Source organism: Felis catus, chromosome D2 (genome assembly GCF_018350175.1).
Source record: "Felis catus isolate Fca126 chromosome D2, F.catus_Fca126_mat1.0, whole genome shotgun sequence".
In the NCBI taxonomy this organism is placed as follows: Eukaryota; Metazoa; Chordata; class Mammalia; order Carnivora; family Felidae; genus Felis; species Felis catus.
The window spans coordinates 41,116,406-41,138,703 of NC_058378.1; the positions used below are offsets into that span (position 1 = coordinate 41,116,406).

The 22,298-nt window shown below is 38.9% G+C and overlaps 1 protein-coding gene and 1 pseudogene across 10 annotated transcripts in view; one reads left to right on the forward strand and one right to left on the reverse strand.

Moving 5' to 3' along the window:
* The window catches only part of NRG3 (neuregulin 3), a 1,060,361-nt gene that overhangs the window by 288,528 nt on the left and 749,535 nt on the right, over positions 1 to 22,298 (forward strand). The window lies entirely within an intron of this gene.
* On the reverse strand, positions 18,240 to 18,792 carry LOC101082265 (annotated as a pseudogene).

Below are 22,298 nucleotides of genomic sequence, written 5' to 3' on the forward strand. Positions count from 1 at the left end.
AAGCTTTAGGGGTTGTTATAGTATTTTCTGTTTTGTTTGATTTCATATATTTTCTCCAAAAAAATCTTGCATTTTAATACCTGAATATAACTTTATCAGATATATAAAGTTTATACATATATATACACTTATAAACTTACAGTCTATATAACTTGTTTTATTTTATTATTATTTTTTAATGTTTATTTTTGAGAGACAGGGCATGAGTGGAGGAGGAGCAGAGAGGCAGGGAGAGAGAGAATCCCAAGCAGGCTCTGTGCTGTCAGCGCAGAGCCTGATGCAGGACTTGAACCTACAAACCATGATTTCATGACCTGAGCCGAAGTTGGAGGCTCAACTGACTGAGCCATTCAGACACTCTTCATGTAATTTGTTTTAAAAAATTATGGGCGTGTGTGTATGTGCAACGATGTTTTCATTCGTTATTAGCATATAAAACTGGTTTTCAAGCCCTGTATGTAATGATCTGGGTCTTAGCAGGTGGGGGAGTCCCTGTATGCTTCTTTTCAACAAGCTGCAATTTTATCTTAATCAGTAGAAGTACTGGGGAGAGAGGCTCGAAGATTTTAAGAATTTTGATAAAAATACAATTTGCACTTCATGTATGATACCTTATAGTAAATGCTCAGTAATTATTTATTTGAGACTGATTACAGTCTCTCTAGGATTATATGAAGGTGACTTTTTCCCCTTGCTTTGGTAAAACCAGATAGTGTAATTTTTTTAATTTTTTTTTTATTATTTTTTTTTAATTTTTTTTTCAACGTTTATTTATTTTTGGGACAGAGAGAGAGCATGAACGGGGGAGTGGCAGAGAGAGAGGGAGACACAGAATCTGAAACAGGCTCCAGGCTCTGAGCCATCAGCCCAGAGCCCAAAGCGGGGCTCGAACTCACGGACCGCGAGATCGTGACCTGGCTGAAGTCGGACGCTTAACCGACTGCGCCACCCAGGCGCCCCCAGATAGTGTAATTTATAATGATGTCAGTTTGATAGGCAGAATAGCTTATTTTAATTTGCATTTGTAAAATTAGAGAATAGTTGATATTTTTTGTGCTTTCATCAGGTATTTGTTGTTCTTCTTTTATAAATATTCACTCATTTTCTGCATGTTTTCCTGTTGGGGGATCACTTTTATTTTTCTCATTGTAAAAATCTTTAATATATAAAGGATATTAACATGTTTCTTTATAATAAATACATTAAGTATTTTTTTCTTTCCTGTTTGTTATTTACCTCTTAATTGCATTTATGGGTTTCTTTCTTTCTTTCTTTCTTTCTTTCTTTCTTTCTTTCTTTCTTTCTTTCTTTCTTTTTCTTTCTTTCTTTTGAAAGGTGTATGGGTGGAGTAGGCAGAAGACTTTAGTATTTTATGTTGCTAAATTAGCCTACCTTAAGATTTTTTAAAGGAAAATAACTCTTGATAAAGTAAGGGTTATTTTTGCAAAGTCAAAGAGATCTCAACATTCCAAACGGGTGCAAACGTTTATTTATTATTGAGAGACAGAGAGACACAGAGCATGAACAGGCGGGAGAGGGGTAGAGAGAGGGGAAGACACAGAACTTGAAGTAGTCTCCAGGCTCTGAGCTGTCAGCACAGAGCCCGATGAGGGGCTCAAACTCACAAACTGTGAGATCACGCCCTGAGTCGAAATCAGTCACTTAACCGACTGAGCCACCCAGGTGCCCCACTTAGTGAACATTTTAAAATTATAACATCATTTTGCCATTTGTTCCTTGCTTTTTGTTTTCTATTTTTCCCATCTGTTCTTTCTTCTCTTTTTCTCTTCTTCTACTTTTTTTTTTAAGTTTATTTATTTACTTTGAGAGACAGAGCCAGAGAATACAAGCGGGGGAGGCCCAGAGAGAGAGAGGGAGAGAAAGAATCCCAAGCAGGCTCTGTGCACTGTCAGCACGGAGCCCCGATGCGGGGCTGGAATTCACGAACTGTGAGGTCACATACTGAGCGGAAACCAAGAGTTGGGTGCTTAACCCACTGAGCCACCCAGGTGCCCCTTTCCTGTCTTCTTTTGAATTAATTGAATATTTTTTATTTCGTATAATCTCCTTTGTTAGCTTAAGTATAAATCTGTGCTTTGTTATTGTAGCGACTGCTTTCGGGTTTACAGTATGCATCTTTAACTTTTACCTTTAGATGTTATTACCACTTCACCTGTAAGTATAAGAACCTTACAATGCTGTCTTCCATTTCTTACCTTTGGCTTTTGTGCTATTATTGACATACATTTTCGTTTTACATGCATTACATGTATTATTACTTTTGTTTAAACAACCAAGTATTTTTTAAAATACTTTTAAGTACTAAGACAAAAAGTTATATATTTACCCTGTAGTTACCATTTCTGGTGCTCTTTGTTGATTTGTTTAGATCCATGACTTAATCAGGCATTAGTTTCCTTTTCCTGAAGGACTTGCTTTAATATTTCAAGTCGTGTGGGGCTCCTAGTGATGAATTCTGTCAAATTTTATATGTATGAAAGTCCTTCTTTACCTCCATTGTTAAAGATATTTTTGCTGAGGGGGCACCTGCGTCGCTCAGTCGGTTTAAGTGTCCAACTTTGGCTCAGGTCATGATCTCACAGCTTGCGAATTTGAGCCCGGGTCGTGCTCTGTGCTGAGAGGTGAAAGCCTGGAGCCTGCTTCGGATTCTGTATCTCCCTCCCTCTCTCTCTGCCCTTCCTCACTTGTGCTCTGTCTCTGTCTCTCTCAAAAATAAATAAACATTGAAAAAAAATTTTTAAGATATTTTTGCTGAGGTAGTATCACATTGCACCTCCTCCCCAACCTTGCCACAATACTTTAAAGATGTTACTCAACTGACTTCTTGGCTTGTATTGTTTTTGGTGAGAAATCTGCCATTATTCTTACCTTTGTTCCTGTGTATGGATTGTATCTTTCTCTTGCTGCTTTTAAGATTTTCTCTTGGGGCGCCTGGGTGGCTCAGTTGGTTAAGCATCCGACTTCGGCTCAGGTCACGATCTCACTGTCCATGAGTTCGAGCCCTGCGTCGGGCTCTGTGCTGACTGCTCAGAGCCCAGAGCCTGTTTCAGACTCTGTGTCTCCCCCTCTCTCTGACCCTCCCCCGTTCATGCTCTGTCTCTCTCTGTCTCAAAAATAAATAAACGTTGAAAAAAATTAAAAAAAAAGATTCTCTCTTCATCATCAATTTTATAAATTTGATTACAATGATATTCAGTATCTATCTATCTATCTATTTATTTATGGGCTAGGATTTTTTTGAGCTTTTTGAATATGTGGATTTATAATTTCATCTAATGAGGGAGATCTCAGCTATTTATGTCCTCAAATATTGTCTCTTATTCAATTAATGGATTTTTCTCATCATCCTGGGTCATATTTTCCTGCTTTTTCTGCACTTCCAGTAATTTTTTATTGGGTAGCAGAGAATGTGAACTTTACTTGTTAGGTGCTGGATATCTTTTGATTCTTCTAAATGATTTTTATTTTCATCCTGGGATGCAGTTAATTTACTTGAAAAGTGATCCTTTTAGTTCTTGTTTTTTTTTTTTTTTTTTTTTTTTCGACGTGTTAGGCTGGATTGGAACAGTGTTAGTCTAATGGCTAATTATTCCCAACTCCTGAAGCGTGACTCTCTAAGAATAAACAAATGACTATTAATTTGACTCTGAATATAACTTAGTGGTGGCAGTGGCATCCAAAGATCAGGGTGATGAGAATGGTCTGCTCTGTAGAGAATTTAATAATAATCACGGTTTACTGTCAAATTTTAATAAAATATGTGTAAGCTTCTAATAGTCCACTTTTATTACTTACTCTACTTTGTATTTTACATGGAGGTTATTTAAGGTTATTAAGGTTATTTACATGGGGCTATTTAACCCCAGTTATGCAGTTATGTGCTAACACATGTGGACTTAGCCACATTTGTTTCTTTCTAGAGTAAATTCTTAGAGGCTCAGCATTGTTTAAACTTGCTTCAGAGGATTTTTGTATTAGTCACTTAAAAATTTCTTCTCTTGCGTAGTCTGAGACTTCTCTGATTTTTTCTTTCTGTATGAGTCTGTATTAGTTTTCATATAAAGTGGGTTCCTTAATGTTTGTGAATATTTGGGTATCTGCTCAAATTTAATTTGGAGGCTCTCTATAGGTGGGTGAGAATTACCTATTTTGGTCATTGTCTTCGAAGATCCCAGTAGGATATCATCCATGTCCCTTGAGGTAGTCAGATTCCCCAGGAGAAAGAATAAATAAATCTTCTACACAGGTGAAATCTACTTGATGGTCACAATATGGAGATGTTGGTGAGGAAAGAATGATCAAAGTACCAATATATAACCTTAAGGCATTTCTCTAGTTTTCATCATTTTGTTTTTCAGAATGCTGTATCAGCCAATTCTGTGTCACATCCCTCAGAACAGTGAGCACAGTTGACATGTCCAGCCCTCCACCACGAGGGATGCCATCCTGAGACTCTGTTTTACTCCCTGAGGAATTGGACTCCAGTGTACGTCCATCATGGGGGAAGGCGAGGACACTCAGCTCCGTGGACGACCCTAAAATGAGAGAGGGTCTATTTGTTTCTTAACAACAAGTCCTCCATTTTTAAATTTGCTTTTTATATCTCAGCTCCAGTGGCTCCAGTTCTGCTCTTTCTCAGATTGGGGAGGTTTGGAATGGAAATTGAGTTTCTTATAAATTTTTCCAACTTCCAGTTTAACTGTTCATCTTTCCCTGGCCGGCTGAATCAGTCACATTCCTTGCTCAGCTTTCCAGCAAACAGAGTTCTGTTACTTTGGTTGATTTCCATTCCCTCTGTTCATGTGAATTCATGCCTTCTTAAAATTCCTTTACTGGAGATAATTTTTAGAAGTTTCATGATGAAGCAGAGCTCAGTGCTATGTTTAGTTTGCCATCTTAATACTTGCATATGTGCAAATGTCTTTCTGTAACATTCATTTGAAGAAAGCAGTGAGGCTGTGTGTAAATTTGTATGTCAGCTTCATATTTGTACCTTCATGCACATCTAGAGTTCGTTTATTCTTATGCTTGTAAAACATCGGCTAAAAGCACTTCGATTTGCATAGTTATTTGTTTGCATTTATTTGGAACATTAAGAACTCTTAATTTGTAGAAATAATCCTCATTTTTTTTAAGAGTGGTGTTCTTTTTAGAATACCTTAATAATTTTGCCAGTTTAAAAAAATCTGCTGTTCAGGAAAAACACTTCTCTGTATTTCAGGGTTCCACACCCATCCTATTTACAGATTGACATCTCTTTTACGATTGCTTCTTCTTTGTTTTTGTCTTCTTTTTTGAATTTTCTGAAAGTATATCTCAAGCCTTTATTTCTAATAATAACTGAATTACACTTCGGTAGAATTACTACTACTTTATGCTGCTTCCTATGTAAAATTTCATTCCATGATTTATAGCTTCCTTAATTTACTTTCTTATGCCATTTATCTTATGTATCATTTTACCCACTTTGTTTTGAATTTCAGCTAATTCTCTTTTGGGTACTTCTCCTGTCTTTTTATAAAGTATGTAGCTTTATTGTTTATTAAAGATTCTATGTGGTTTCCTCTAATTCCCTTCTGATCCTTCAGTAGATCATTTTCATAATATTTTTTCTTCTGAGTTTTCCAATTACTTTTGTCTTTATCTTATTCTTTTGTGTTGTAAGTTCATTTATTTTCAGAGAGAGAGAGAGAGAGAGGGAGGGAGAATCCCAAGCACGCTCTGTGTTGTCAGCCCAGAGCCTGACATGGGGCTTGATCTCACAAACCAAGATCATGACCTGAGTTGAAACCCAGCCAGATGCTTAGCCATCTGGGCCACCCAGGTGCTCTCTTTATCTTGTTATTTACCATTTCCCTCCCTGTCCTCCTCCCTCCCACTCTCCTTTCCCCCCTCCTCTCTTTCTTTACTGATGTTTAAATGAGGTAGGATTTTCTTACTTGGCAGATGATTTGGTTGGTATTGTTTCTACCTTCTGCCTACTCGTGTGTAAACAAATTACCTTCTCAGCTCAGATTTTAAGCCTTAAATTTACCAGGCGTTTTTCTAATGTTCTACAAATATCAGACTTATTTCTGTCTCTACTACTTTGTCCTCTATTTCTCTGAACTGCTCTAGCACATGAACAAATGTTTTCCTAGTTCACACTTCTCCTGTATCCAAGTTCTGAACTTAGCGCATTACCAGAAATGATTCATAATGGAATGGACCATCCCAAATCTGTTGGTTCTGAAATATGCTACCTTTCATTTGATTCAGAAAAATGACATGGGTGACAGAAGGTAAAACATACCTTTCAGCTTACGGAGTACTATCTGAAAAGTAGAGAGGGCATGTGGCTAGGTTTTCAACCTAGAAATTTTTTCACTCTCAAGTCAGTGAACGTAGGTAGATAAAAATAATAGTTCCCTAGCATAGCCCAGCATTTTTCAGACACTGTCTCTGTAATCACATCAAACTTAATATACTGCTTGCTAAGCCTGTGTATTTTCTCCATGAAAATCCATATGGTTTATAAGCAAACACCTGATTTTGAGTCTCTGTTTCATTTATTAGTTGTATGACCTTGGGCAAGTTCTCATTAAACCTCCATTCTCTCTTTTTTAAATGGAGAATAAAACACCTCAAATATTAGAATTTTTTTGTGAGGATTGAATGAGATAATAATGTCTGTGAAATGTGGAGTATAAAGTGGGTATATAATAAGCACTTGTTAATTACCAACATTACAAATAGAGAAAGCTTTTCCAGCTTCTAGCCTTCGTTTTTTATAGTGTTGTGGGTTTTCATATTTCCCTCAGCCTCAGTGGAAACTCCAGTCAGAACATGGAAGAAGTCATGTTACCCTTTAACCTAATGTCATCCATAAATTCATCTCTTGAATTTTAATATTTTAATATTTCTATTTTAATTTGATTTCATGCATATCATTCAGTTTTTTTTACACAGTCTGAGATATTTATCTTTAAGTGAAAGAATGGAAGACATTGGTAGTAACTTTGATCATAGATATCTCTGGTTTTATCATTGTCATTGTTTCCTATTTTATTCAGTGTTATTTCCCTCCCACTTTTTTCATTCTGACCTAGTACCTGGCATAATTCACTCAATATATTTGGCATCAAGCATTAAAAAATAAGAGTTTCATTATTTGGGTAAAGGAAAGTAATGCAAAAACTAGAGAAATATCAAATAATCAGCCATTCTTTCTCCCTCTAATTGCTTGGCCCTCTGATATTTTGAAAGATGCAACTCTTTTCTTCTTTTGGCCCCATAGCCTTATCTTATTTCCCACCATCATGCCACATCTTCCACGACACAAAGTACCCTGCCAGCACCAAAGAAAATCTGGCACATGACTGTTGGCTTGGTTGTTTTCTGATAGTTGCTATCTAGAAAGGCATTTGTGTCATGTATCAGACTTTATGGAAGGGGAAGCAGTTCTCTTGCAACTATTGAGAGACTAGGAGCAAGGTGTTTGCTTTGTCAGTACAGACAGAGTTCAGCTGCAAGTAATAACATTCAGAATATTGTGGCTTATGAAACGTAGATATATTGACTCTTTCCATGGAAGAGCAGTTCATAGGTAGACAGTTTAGAACGGGCTTGCAAACGCTCCATGGTTCCTCAGCCCTCATTGCTTGCAATAACAAAATGGCTTCATGATTCAAAATAGCTGTTGACGTTCCAGCTACAGCGCTGTATTGCATATGGCAGGAAGGGAGAAGGAGGAAGAAAAAGGACACTCTTTCCTTTTAGGAGACCCCCAAGAAGTATCACTACAAAACTTCCCCCTGTATCTTATAAGAACTTGGTGGCCATATCTGGTTGCAAGGGATGATGAGGAATGAGACTTTCAGCACTCACCAGTGTGCACAGCTAAACTGTCAAGATTCATGTCTCTGAAATGGAAAGACACGCTGGGTGACACATCTTGCCGGTGTTTGGGGTTGAACTTCTCCATCTCATGGGCAGGAATGGAAGTACCGAGTGTGCTGTGGGCACCTGGCATGGGGTTGCTGTGTGAGGAAGTGAAATCCAAGTATATTGTTCTCTGCTGCACTCCATCTGAATTAGAGTTAATGAATGGACTTCCAAGATTCTTTGCTGACTGCTCTTTTTTTTATTAATGGGCAGCATGTTAGTGTAAAGTTGGGAAACACCATAGCATAGAGCTTAAAATCCAAGTCTGCTCATGTGGTTAACCATTTTGACCAAAAAAGACTTTAAGTATGTGGAAAATTTCTGACGGATTTTAGAGTTGCTATGACTTTAAAGTTTATACCCAGGGAAGGTTGGGTTTCTATCTGTGTTTGGTTTGCTTTTAATATGGACGGTGAACTCCAAACAGAAGATAGTTTTAGGAAGCTCTCATAACACATGTGCTTTAGGAAGTAGTTTCAACCACTGGAGGATGTAACAAAGAAATCAGAATTTGAATCTTATCCCCAAGACTCCAGGATCACATGGTGATACTGGGGCTGCTGCAAACATTCAGTATGATTCAGCTTGACTATATCTGAAAATTAGGATTGCCTTCAATCTTATCAGCCACAGAACCCATCGGGCTGCATGCATTCCTCTCCATGCCTGGGTTCATGCCACTATTCAAGGTGTAAGAGCCTCTTAATTGTAGCTCCCTGTAAGATTCAAATACAAGGTCTTCTGGCCCTTGTTGCCTGGCTCATAATATGATATGGTGAACTGCTCTAGCACCGGCCCTCCCTTCTTTTCTTCCTTTTACATCAGCCCCAACAGCCCCATTCATCATAGTTATGTTACTAATAGTTGGGTAAAAGACTTTGAAATTACATCTCTCTCTAGTGTTTCTAGAATTTACAAAAATCGACAGGGGGTCTTCACCACAGGCCCTTAATATGAAAGTCTCTGTGCAGGAAAATCCATAAGCTGGGGTGACTTTTGAGTTAAATTGTATTTTATGGCTCAAGAAATGCTTTGCTTGGTTCTCGCCACCATTACAAAGCAAAGAAAATAATTTCAGATTCAGTTTACACAAAACATCACTTCAGGTTGATACAAGCTTTATGTTAGTGGCATGGAAATATTTGCATGTGCACATTGATATGAAGTGAAATAGACTACGGATGATAAGATCAATTTTCTATTAAAAGTAAAAAGGCCAGGGTAGCCAGATACAGTGAGGGCTTTTCCCATTTGTCACTCAATACTGCTTGACAGTTTTACATTAGCTGCGGAAGGCACCCACTGGCATGCTGTGGCAACGCTTTAGAAAATATGCACACGTACACAAACACACATATACACAAACGCATGTACACACTCACACAGATGGTACAGACTCATATAATTGGGCACAAAAAGACAGTAACCATATATGCAGACACCTATTCTAGCACGTGAACACAGTCACATAGCAAAGTCACGCCCACACAGATAGGAAGACATTGACCAAATGATACAATGACGCAGCCAGGACCGACAATTGCAGAGTCACACGAATGCCAGGTGAAGGCTCATGCATATAGATGCTGAGAGGCCTGGAGACACATACACACACACGAAGAGCATACAGAGTCCCAGAGATAAAGGCAGATAGGCACACGAAGATGAACACTTAGGTATACAGACTGACAGAATAGACTAGAATATGGCAGCAACTTCCTTACATATGTGGCACCCATCTTGCCCTTTCCAAGTCATTCAGAATTACCATATGTGGTGGTATATGATGCCTGGATGCAAGAACTACTTATAGAACCATACAAAGAACATAAGGTTTCTTGAGTTCCTTCTATATATTAAGTGTTGTGATAATGTGCAGTCACATTATTGCAACCACATCAATTCCAGATGCTCTTTTCAATCTTGAATAAGTTCACTCTTCTCCCTTCATCCTTGTATCTTCCCAGCCATTTCACTTTACCCTGTTTCCTCGTGATGCACATGCTTTGTTTTCTGTGACCTTAATTTTTCCCATAATTACCCCAATTTTTCCTCATTATGGCCTCCTTTAATAATGCTCATATGAATACCTGGCTGGCCTTTTGCCCTTGACAATGAAATCCCATTCTTCTCTTTTCCTTCAGTTTAAAAATCTCAGCTACCCTTTGAGGTCTCATTTCTGTGTTTCTTTTTTTTTAATATTTATTTATTTTGAGAGAGAGAGAGAGAGAGAGAGAGAGAGAGAGAGAGAGAGAGAGAACACCAGTGGAGGAAGGGCAGAGAGAGAGAGGGAGAGAGAGATCCCAAGCAGGTTCCATGCTGTGAGCGCAGGCCTGATGCAGGGCTCCATCTCAAGAACCATGAGATCATGACCTGAGCGGAGATCAAGAGTTGGATGCTTAACTGACTGAGCCTCCCGAGTGCCCCAGAGGTCTCATTTATTTCCATTTGAAGATTTAATTCTTACTCTGTATACTTTCACAGCTGCATTAAGTAGTACAGAGCTTAGCACTTAATTTTTCTTTCATTTCTTTATAATACATCAATTATGTCTCCCCAGCTGAATTATATTCCTTCTGAAAGTAGGAACTCTGCTTTATTCTTTTCTTTGCCTTGCATTTCCCAACCTCCGGCTCACTCTGGTATGCTTTGGAACACCCTGCACCCTCATTCTGGGTCAGGGGCTACCTCAAGTGATCACTGTTAATGCTTCTATCTTCAGTCCAAGTGGGATTCTGAACTCCAGGCCTTTACTTCTAATTTTATAATGCCTGAAGACACCTTAAGCCCAATGGTTTGTTAATTTCAATTTACAAACTCTCAATGGGACAATCTCTCCCTATTACCTTTCCCTAAACCCTGTTCCCCCTGCTCCCCCTTTCTTTCTTTCTTTCTTTCTTTCTTTCTTTCTTTCTTTCTTTCTTTCTTTCTTTCTTTCTTTCTCTCTTTCTTTCTCTTCCTTCCTTCCTTCCTTCCTTCCTTCCTTCCTTCCTTCCTTCCTTCTCTCCCAATCCTGGTCAGGTGTCCTACTATGCATTCAGTTCTCCAAGTTAGAATGCCAGCCAGTACTTTTTACCTTCCTATCTCCCTACCTTTCTCTTTCCCAACATGAGAACACGAAGAAATACCTTTATGTTACCTTGCTGTCTCTCACTGCCTGCTATGCTGTCCTTCTGAGCACCACCCTGGTCCATGGCCTCGTGAACTTGAGGACATGGAAGTGAAGATGGAGATGGTAGGCTTCTAGCTTATTCTCTTGCTTCTGGTTTCACTTCCTGAGATCAGCCTCCCTATTGGTATCAGAATCATCATTCTAAAATACAAATCTGATCTTGTCATTTCTATTAAAACATCTTTAATGGCTCAAGAGTGCCCTAAACTCCTCCAGCAGGCAGTGTCTTTTACGACATTGCCTCGACCAGCACTATCAGTTGAGCCATCCCGTCCCTCTGTTACTGTCCACATGACACCACATTCTATGAAAGGCTGAATGCATCACATCACTGGGTATTGCTGAGCCATTTCCCTTCACTTAAATGCTTAATGTTACTGTTCTGCCTGGGAAATGACCATGTATCCTTCAAACTCGGTTCTGATGGCTTCCATGACTTGCCCTGGGAGGAGTAAAGTTTTCTGTAATACTTTGTGCAGATCTAGGAGAGCACTCATCACGTGGCTCACTATTCACATGTCTTTCTCCTTAATTGGACTGTGACTACTCCAAAAACAGATACTATGCTCCCCACTACAATGATAGGTACTCAATAAAGGCAGTTGCTCGGTTACTTGGATGATTACTTCTGTAACTGTCATGAAAGGAAAAGACTGCTCCACAAACTTAAGCACGTGTTTGGGTGGAGGAGTACCATTTATTGCACACTTAATATAAATGCTCTGTGTATGTGTATGTTTATGTATATATATTTAATTCTTACAACAACTCTCTGATATAATTGCCATTATGCCCACTTTCCCAGTGAGAAATCTGAGTTCTAGAGAAATCAAGGATTTGCCCAGGTTAGGTCTTATTTTTAGCCCAGAGACTGCCATATTCTTCCATCCCACTGGACCAGAATGGGTCCATGAGATATTATTTCTTCATCCAACTTGGGAAACTGTAGATGAAGCCAACATAAACAACTGTCTTCCCTGTGCTAGCTCTCAAAACTTTTAATACATTCATGTGATTCTCCAAGTTTGACTGTACCTCATAGCACTTTCCAGATCCGTTTGGCCTCAGAACCCATTTATACGTCTCTCTGCAGAACATACTTTGGGAGATACAGTATTATACCAAATGCTGTCTTTAAAAAAATTTTAGCTTTCATAAATGTTTGGTGGACCACCCCCCTTTCTCAACTCGATTTGAAGAGAGAATATGTATCCCGACCCAAGTATTTATTCTGTTACATTGAGATCGGGCAGAAGTGGTTGGCATATCAATTCTCAGAATCCCAGGGACCTCACCAGCTGTTCTATGGCTCTGTTTGCCTCAGCAGAGAGGAGAGGGACAAAAATGTATGATTGATGCTCCTATTTATTTCAACCCATGCCCAGGCTCACAGGCTATCCATCACACAAAGCATGTGCAAGAGAAGAAGAAACTTGGATTGAGCTGCCTGAGCTCTGATCTTCTGGTCAGCCTGTCCCTGGTGGGTCTCCCGCTCTGGTGGTATTTGGTTGGAGTTGGGTGGGGGGGCGGGGAGTGCCAGTGAGTGCTATCGAGGCGCCTGCACCTTTTGCACTGCACAGGACAAGTTTATTTATTTTTGTCTCCAGCTGAGAGCAGCAACATGGCATTCCCTGATCCCCCTGGTAATTTCCCAGGCTCAATGATTCCTGTTTCTCTTGACCTGCTTCACAGCTGGTGGCATTGCTGCTGACCTGGATTTGCTCTTCTTAGCTCAGATGACATAGCAGCTCAGAAGTTGCATGTATTTGACAACACAAAGACTCCATCCCTTTAAACAAGACACACACACACACACACACACACACACACACACACACACAATGCAGCTCTGAAGTCACAGAGGCCTTGGTTCTAGTCCTGGCTTGAGAACACTAAATCCCGGCTCTGCCACTTGCTAGTTTGGACAAGTTACTAACCACACAGCTTCACTTTTCTGTATCTGCACGATGATGATATTACCCACCTCACAGGGCTCTTGAGAGGATTAAATAGCTCAGTGCCTGGAATATAGCAACAGTCATATACTGTTTGCTGTGTTTATATTACTAGTATTTTTCAATTTTGTCTTTTATTGTTTTACATATTAGTATTTACTTTCTTTTGCTTTCTCATAAATGATCAAGGCCTCATGGACTTATTTTAATCTAAGGAGACGTTAAGGAGAATAATCTATTGATTCTTTCTACAAAGGGTTTGTAATTATCTGGGGAAATTAATCATAAACATAAGAAAAGGTTACCAGTGACACATTATATGCAGTATTTTAATTATTAAAAAAATAAAAAACATTCTTCATAAAGAAACTGAGTGTTAAATAAATCCATTAGCACCCAAGTTTAAAAAAGTCTATATGATGAGTAAGTGTAACTGATAAGATTTGAAAAAAAATATTTGGAGTGTGTGTATTATCAAGAGTATACTCTAAGCTAATGGATCTCAAATTTTCTGATCTCAGGAACATTTTACATTCATAAAAATTATTGAAGTCTCCTCAAGAGCCTTTTCTTCAGTGAGCCATACCTATCAATATTTACCATATTAAAAATTAAAACAAGGAGACTTAAAAATATTTTATTGATCCTTATCAAAAATAAAAATAAACTATTGCATGCTAAGATAAATGACAATTTTTTTAATGCTTATTTTTGAGAGAGACAGACAGAGCATGAGTGGGGGAGGGGCAGAGAGAGAGGAGACACAGAAGCAGAAGCAGGTTCCAGGCTCTGAGCTGTCAGCACAGAACCCAACGTGAGGCTCAAACTCCCAAACCGCAAATTCATGAATTGAGCCAAGGTTGGATGCTTAACCAAATGAGCCACCCAGATGCCCTGTAAATAACAATTTTTAATGGAAAATAAATTATTTTCTGAAACAAAAAGAGTGAGAAAAGTAGCATTGCTTTGTATATTTATGTTTTGTAGTAAAAAACACATGAAATCTACCCCTAAACATATTTTTGAGTGTATAGTGCAGTATTGTTAACTATGAGTAAAATGTTGTACAGCAGATCTGTAGAATTTTTTGTGTGGCATAAATGACATTTTATACCCTTTGAATAGCAGAAACTCTCCCATTTCCTACCCCCTGTCCTGTGGCAACCACCATTCTTTCTAGCTCAATGCGTTTGATTACTTTAGATACCTCCTATAAGTAGAATTAAGTAGTGTCTGTCCTGTGGCTGGCTTATTTCACTTAGCAAAATGTTATCAAAAATTAATCATGTTGTAGCATATGACAGGATTTCCTTTTTAATTGCTGAACGATATCCCATCATATGTGAAGATTGTTTTCTTCATTCATTCATGTGCCAGTAGACATTTAGTTTATTTTGACTGCTTAGCTATCGTGAATAATGCTCTCATAAACATGGGAATGCAAATATCTTTTTAAAATCCCGTTTCAGTTCTTTTGGATATATACAAGAGGCGGGATTGCTGAATCATGTGGTAGTTGTATTTTTATATATATTTTTTGAGAAACCTCCATACTGTTTTCCATAGTGCCTGCACCATTTTACATTCCCGCCAACAATTATTTTAGATGATGGCTACCCTAATATGTGTGAAGTGAGATCTTATTGTGGTTTTAAATTGCGTTTGCCTGATGAATAGTGATATTGAGCATCTTTTCATTTATCCGCTAGCCATTTATAACTCTTCTTGGGAGAAATGTCTGTCTAAGCCATTGGTACTTTTTTAAAACCTTGAGTTATTATTATTTTTCATAGTGAGTTGTAGGAATTCCTATATATTTTGGATGTTAATCTCTTATATATATGATTTGAAATATTTTCTCCCATTTGATAAGCTGCCTTTTCATTTTGTTAATTTTTTCCCTTTGCCATGCAGAAGCTTTGTAGTTTGATGTAATCTGACTTGTCTATTTTTGCTTTTATTGCCTATTCTTTTGGTGTCATTAAGAAATCATTGCCAAAACCAGGGTCATGAATCTTTTTCCCTATGCTTTTTTTCCTACAAGTTTACAGTTTCTGGTATTACATTTAGGTATTATTCGATCCATTTTGGGTTAATATTTGTGAGTACTGTGAATTAGGCTCCCACTTTCATTCTTTTGCATGTGGGCATCCACTTTTCCCAAAACCATTTATTGAAGAAGCTGTCCTTTGCTCCGTGTGTATTCTTGGCACTCATGTTGAAGATGAGCTGACTGTGACTGCATGGGTTTATTTCTGGGCTCTCTCTTCTGTTCCATTGATCTGTACATCTGTCTTTATGCCAGTATCATATAGTTTCCATTATTGTAGCTTGAAATCAGAGTATGAGGCCTTCAGTTTTATTTTTCTTCTAAAAGATTGTTTTATTTATTCAGACTCCTTTGTGGTTCCACATGAATTTTTTCTAATTTTGTAAAAAATTGCCATTGAGATTTTTTTAGGGGTTACTTTGAATCTGTAGATTACTTTGATAGTATGGGCATTTTAACAATATTAAGCTTTCAGTTTCATGAACACAGGGTGTCTTTCCATTTATGTCTTCTTTCTTTCAGCAGTGTGTAGTTTTCATTGTACGAGTCTTTTGCCTTCTTAGTTATGTTTATTGCTAAGTATTTTATTCCTTTTGATGCTATTATAAATGGGTTTGTTTTCCTAATTTCCCTTTTGGATTGGTCATTGTCAGTGTATGGAAATATAGTTTACTCTTGTGTGTTGCTTATATATCTTGCATCTTTGCTGAATTCATTTATTGGTTGCAACAGTTTTTGTGAGGAAACTTTAGTGTTTTCTGCATATAAGATTGTGTCATATGTGAACAGTACTTCTTCCTTTCTGATTTGGGTGCTTTTTATTTCTTTTTCTTGCCTAATTGCTCGGACCAGAGCTTGCAGTACTATGCTGAATAGAAGTAGTGGGAGTTGGGCATCCATGCCTTGTTCTTGACCTCAGAGGAAAGGCTGTCAGTACAGTGTTAGCTGTGGGCTTGTCGTATATGGCCTTTATTGTATTGAAGTACTTTCTTTCTGTTCCTAGTTTGAGTGTTTTTGTCATAACAGGGTGTTGAATTTTGTCAGTTGCTTTTTGTGTATCTATTGAGATGATCATGTGATTTTTATCCTTCATTCCGGTAATGGAGTGTTTCACATCAATTGATTTTTGTGTGTTCAGTCATCCGTGCATTATGGGGATAAATCCCATTGGTCATGGTGTCTGATCCTGTTGATATCTGTTGATTTCAGTTTGCTAGAATTTTGTTGAGTTCTTTTGCATCTATATTCATCAGAGATATTGGCCAGTTGTCTTCTTTTGGGGTAGTATCTTTTTCTGGCTTTGGTATCAGGATAATGCCATTCTCATTAAATGTGTTTGGAACTATTTCCTCCTCTTCAGATTTCTGGAAAAGTTTGAGAATGATTGGTGTTAATTCTTCTTTAAATATTTAGCGGAATTCACCAATGAAGCCATCTGATCTTGAACTTGTCTTTCTGAGGAAGTTTTTGATAAGTCATTTAGCCTCCTTACTAGTTATAGGTCTGTTCAGTTCTGTTTCTTCATGATTCAGTCATGGTCGGTTCAATTTCTAGGAAGGCTTCTCAAGACTTTCCTGTGGATGTGTATCTTCTCTGGACTTGTGCATGTAGATTTTTAATTAGATGGGTTTGCTGGTTTAGAGCTCATGATCTCTTGTTTTTCTGTGGTGTTTTTCTGCTATACTGAGGCTGCTCTGAATCAGTAGCACACCGCCCAGCTCTTTTACCTTCTCAGTGGCCCCCATTAAGAACACACTGGGTCCCAGCAGTGACAGGAGACGACCGAGACAGAAGCCAGTCCCTTAGGTAAGCTCTCCTGCTCCCACCCCATGAAAACCCAGAATGTTGAAGATACAATCCACTCCTCTCTTTCCCTCTCCAGGGAGAGTCCAGGGACTGGGAGTTCCCAACCATGATACTACACCAGTGGGAGGGATGGGGGTGAGAGGGCACCACACATTTTCCTGTCGGCTTCATTGTGGCTGATTTTATGCCACCTGGGGTGCAGGAGCTTCTTAACTGTTTTCTGGATTTCTCACAAAGGATATTGATCTGTGTTTATTTCTGAATCAGTATCTCTGTGGGAGGAAGGAGAGTCTAGGGCTTCCTATTCCACCATCTTGCTAACCTGCCAGGACATTACTTTATGTTTTTGCCAATCTCTTTAATGTCTGCCTTAGCAGAAGATAGCTAGATTCATATATCTGCACCTATAATCAATCCCTTACGTTGGTGTGGTGGGAGTATGTGAGGAAAACTAACTTCATACAAATATGTGGCTGGAAAAAGAAGGATTGTGTTTGTAGCAAAATCAGATAATTTTAGATTTCTTAAATTCTTATACCCTAACTCAACAGTTAATAGTTCTTAAAGATTACTGACAATGTGGAATCTGAAATTATAGGACATTTTGTACTGTGTGACATTCTACCTTGAAAGAGCCTTCTACCGGTACATCATTTCATAGCCTCATGCATTGGTCATTTGGAAAATATTGTTTCATTGAGTTAAGCAGATCTTCTAAATAAATGGTGGCTCATGATTATACAATATCAGTAAAATTATTTTATCGATCTAACCACCATTTACATTGGAAATGTCTTATGTTATCAAATACTAGTTTTCCAAAATCCCAATTCTCACTTGGTTGCTTTAACTTGATCAGTAGTATCGGTTGATAATCAACATACTCTCAGCTGTTTTCCCTGAAATGACAAATATACCTCATTCTTTTTTGACAAGGTATCTACCAAATATCGTAGTTTGAAAACCTTTTTCTTTCCATCAGCCACTCTGTCAAGTAAAAATAGTGTCCCACGAAAAAGTAGCTAGTTCAGTTTGTAACTCAAAAGAACTGCACAAGAACTTTTTTTTAAAACTAAAACAGTTGACAATTTTATCTTCACATTTCACACAACAAATGAAAATTGCTTGTTTTGTTTTGTTTTGTTTTTGTTTTTGTCCCACTACTTCCCTACAAAACCTATTCTCTGTTTGATAGGAAGGGGAACAAATTTTCCTTGTCATGCTGTTAGAAAACATCCAGAGTCACAGCACCATGATCTCCTGGTAAAGAACAAGTAATGTAAAATGAATATAAAGAGGGCCCCCTCTCTTCTTATCTGTCTGGTCAAGTCATTCCTGGCTGAGTGGGCACCATCATGGGATGGACGGGAGGTCTCATCATGGGGGTGCCGAGGCATCATTGGCACATGGCCTCCCACAAGAGGCCTCATTCCAGAAGCAGGTCCCACTGGCATCAGCCCAGGAGGAGGAGGGCCCATTGTTGGCATCATGGGAGGGCCCCCATAATGGGTGCTAGCATCATACCAGGGCAAGGAGGACCCGCAAGATGTGGGAGGTGGGATCATGGCCCCTCCAGGAGGAGAAGCAGAGAATAGAGTAGGAGGCATCTTTTCATGTTGAAATGCCATGCTTGTTTTGTCAATCAAGCTCTGAGCCTGCTCTTCTATCCGTTTCTGATAGTAGTCTTTTACATTCTTTGTGTTTCCTACCACTTTACTGTGTCTTACAGACGGAGAGTCATGAGTAAGGTATGTATTATAGTAAAACTTAGGCATGTTGCTCTACAGGCACTGGCCACTCCGTCCCTGCACAAGTATTTTTAAGGCAATAATTGACACTTCGGTATACATCAGAAGAGTTGCGTATGCGTGTGTGTGTGTGTGTGTGTGTGTGTGTACTTCTCATTTCATTACATAGAATATTTTAAAGATGCGTGCTCAAGAGTTGATATTTGATAAAATTAACGATTTTTACTACTACATCAAGGACATTCCTAAATGGAAATGTCCCCCAGTGAAAGGACATAGCAGTGAAGAATATTATTAATATTAATACAAATGAATTTTACTGCCTTGATTTGCAGCGACCAGTTTTATCAGACATTGCTTTTACAGTATCAATGCAAACCTCATAGAATCTCTAAAAGGTTCTTGCAGACCACACTTTGAGAGCTGCTCGTTTGAGCTACTATAACAAATATACCCAAGATTACAGGGGATCAAACAAGACAAAAGGGTATTCATTCTTCTAACTGTTTAGAGCAGTGGTTTTCATCGAGGGGCAAACTTGACCCAAGTATTTGACAACATCTGGGGAAATTTTTGGTTGCCACAACTAGGGAAAAGGGGAGTCACTGGTATGCAGGAATTCAACTAAACTTTCTGTAGTGCCTGGAATACTGTCTCATAACAAATTATTATTCAGCTCAAAGACAGTAGTTCCAAAGTCCAGCAACTCTGGTCTAAAGAGAGGAGGGCAGGCCTGGAAGATAGTTATATGCTCTACAAGGTTATATAAGGGCAAAGGTTTCTTCTATCTAATGGTTCTGTTATTCCCCAAGGAGTTTTCCTCATTACCAGTCAGACCTGGCTGACCGGAACAACATCTGCTTTCTGCAAGGGGCAAAGATAAGAAGTTGAGGACAAGCAATTGGCTCTTAAGAAAATGATGGGAAAATTGCCCACATCCTTCCAGCTTCTTACAATTCCATTGGCAAGGACTTGGCCAAATGGCCAGGCTGAGACTGTCATGGAGGAGAGGTTTCCATTTAAAAGGGAGGTGCAGAGGGGCGCCTGGGTGGCGCAGTGGGTTAAGCATCTGACTTCAGCCAGGTCACGATCTCGCGGTCCTTGAGTTCGAGCCCCGAGTCAGGCTCTGGGCTGATGGCTCGGAGCCTGGAGCCTGTTGCCGATTCTGTGTCTCCCTCTCTCTCTGCCCCTGCCCCGTTCATGCTCTGTCTCTCTCTGTCCCAAAAATAAATAAAAACGTTGAAAAAAAATTAAAAAAAAAATAAAAGGGAGGTGCAGAGACTGGTTGCTGGGGAAAATTAGCAATAGCCATCATAATAGGGAAATGCTTTAAAACATTTGAAAGGATGCTAAGAGAAGCCAGTGGCCTTAATCACAGAACAATTTAAAGTTCCTGTGTATATATAAAAGGAATGGATTTTTAACATATAGAAAACTGAACATAATCCTTGCAGTGTTTTGTAAACATTGAATTTATGAAAATATATTTTGTCATTCTCTTCTGGAGTCAAATTCATTCCTTGGGGACCTAATCAATTGACTTGCCCATAGGAAGAATGTGTTCTTTGGGAGGTCACCAGCTCCAACCAAATGTAAATAAACTGATATCTGACTTGTTTATGGAACTTATCTTCGGGCTTCATTAAAACCCTGCGTTTCTAACTAGAGAAAGGAAAGGGAGACATTGACTTACTGTCAAAACCAACAAGGTCTGGATGAAGGCCCCTTGAAAGTCTCATTCCTGTGAGCTGGTAAACATTTATAGCTAATTTGAAATGAGATGCTTAATTACATAATTTCATTCCAATTAAGCTGCTAATTAATTGACAGGGCATCTTTGAGTGCTTTACACAGTACAAGTAAAAGGCAGCAGCGTCTTGAGCCTATTACCTGTGACCCTTTGGGAGAGATCAGTAAATAACTATTTAAGACGTTGGAAACAGAGTTTGTTAAAAATGAAAATAAGAGCCCAGCCCAGGGAGATCCAGGCCCAAGACCACCTCTGGCTTAGGGTCTTTCAGCTCTCTCCCATCAGACCTCCCCACTTTTTTTTTGAGGGAGAGAGAGAGAGAGAGAGTAATGAAAAGAAAAAAAAACACCTCTAAATAAGTATTTATTCTGTGCCCAGCCTTGTGCTAGGAAGTTATACAAGTGATATAAGACATTAAAACGTCCGTCCACTTGCTGTTTTAAGAAATAGCTTGTTTGGGAAGGAGGTAATTAGCTTTACCTTTCTTAACCTCTAATTTACCTTTTCTCTTTCCTGTCTTTCTGCTTCAGCCTCCTAAAACCTCGTCCTGCAGACAGTTCAGCCATGTCCAGTTCATCTCTGCAGCTGGAATTAAGTGTTTTAACAGAAAAAGAGAATTCTAGATTGAAATCAGTTTTTTGAAATAAAAGGCATTATTTTACCACTTGCATTCTCCAGCCTTTTGGACTGGAAAGCTATAATGTGGGAATAAACATGTATTCTTACCCATAGCCATGATATACTTGTTCCTTCACTTGCCTGCACTGACGAAGATATTACTGGAATGTGTCTTTTTCATCAGTTAATACAGAAGCAGAAACCTGTGGGGCAGGCATGGTGGCTGTCTAGCTGCTAAATGTTAGTGTTGGCTCAAGGATCTTTCAGAATCATTTCAGCAGATGCTCAAAGGCTGCGTTATCACATCTTTCCATCTTATAATTGGTTTTATTTTAATAAAGAATAAAATCAGGTCAAGTGCAGATTTGTCTCCCAACCCAAAGAGTTTCATATACTTTTCACTCTGTATTTTCACCCAATCTGTAACTGGCGGCATGTCTTTATTTTTTAAGTATTTGAAAAGGTGAGTTTCCTCTCAGATACATCAGTTCCTCTGCATATCTTTAGTTCCCTGTCACTGGATAGCAGCCGCAATTTCGTCACATCGTGTCTAAATATCTATGTGGGCATGAAATTGTTAGGAATCACCTTAGTGAATAACTGACTCAAGAATTCATTGCTTCAAAACAAGATAATTTCTTTAGCAGAAGCATACAGGACCCCAAAGAGATGTAACTCACACACTTATTAAAGACAGATAGTATCTCACTCCTCTCTCCCTCCTGTCCCCACAAACCTCCTTTAAATCCTCATCAATAAAGAGGCACGCAGTGGGAGCCAGAGAAGAAGCATCTTTGCTGTCCTTATCTGAGTGATGGTTAACCTCTCCTTCAGTCATAACTAGTGCTGGAATCATCTTGAAAAGCTCTTTCCCATGGGAAGTGAGGCGACCGTGAGCATCCTGGCATTATATTTCCAGTCCTGGCCACTGAACATCCTGGCATTATGTTTCTAGTCCTGGCCACTGACAAGGAAGTTAGGCTGTGATACGCTGAGGTCCACTTCCCCCGGTGCCTCAGAATTTTAACCTGAACCCAACAAACCTACATGGTGTGTGCTCACATGTTTATTATATATCGCAAGTGGAGTGCAGAGTGGACATGTGGGCATGTGATAAGCAGATAGCAGGTTGTGGTCATAATTAAACCCTTTCAACTGTATGGGTACTGAAAGGAATACTTAATCAGAAATCAGAGGGGTGACCCATATTTGGATAAACATTTATGGGCTCATGCAATCATATTATACGTATTAT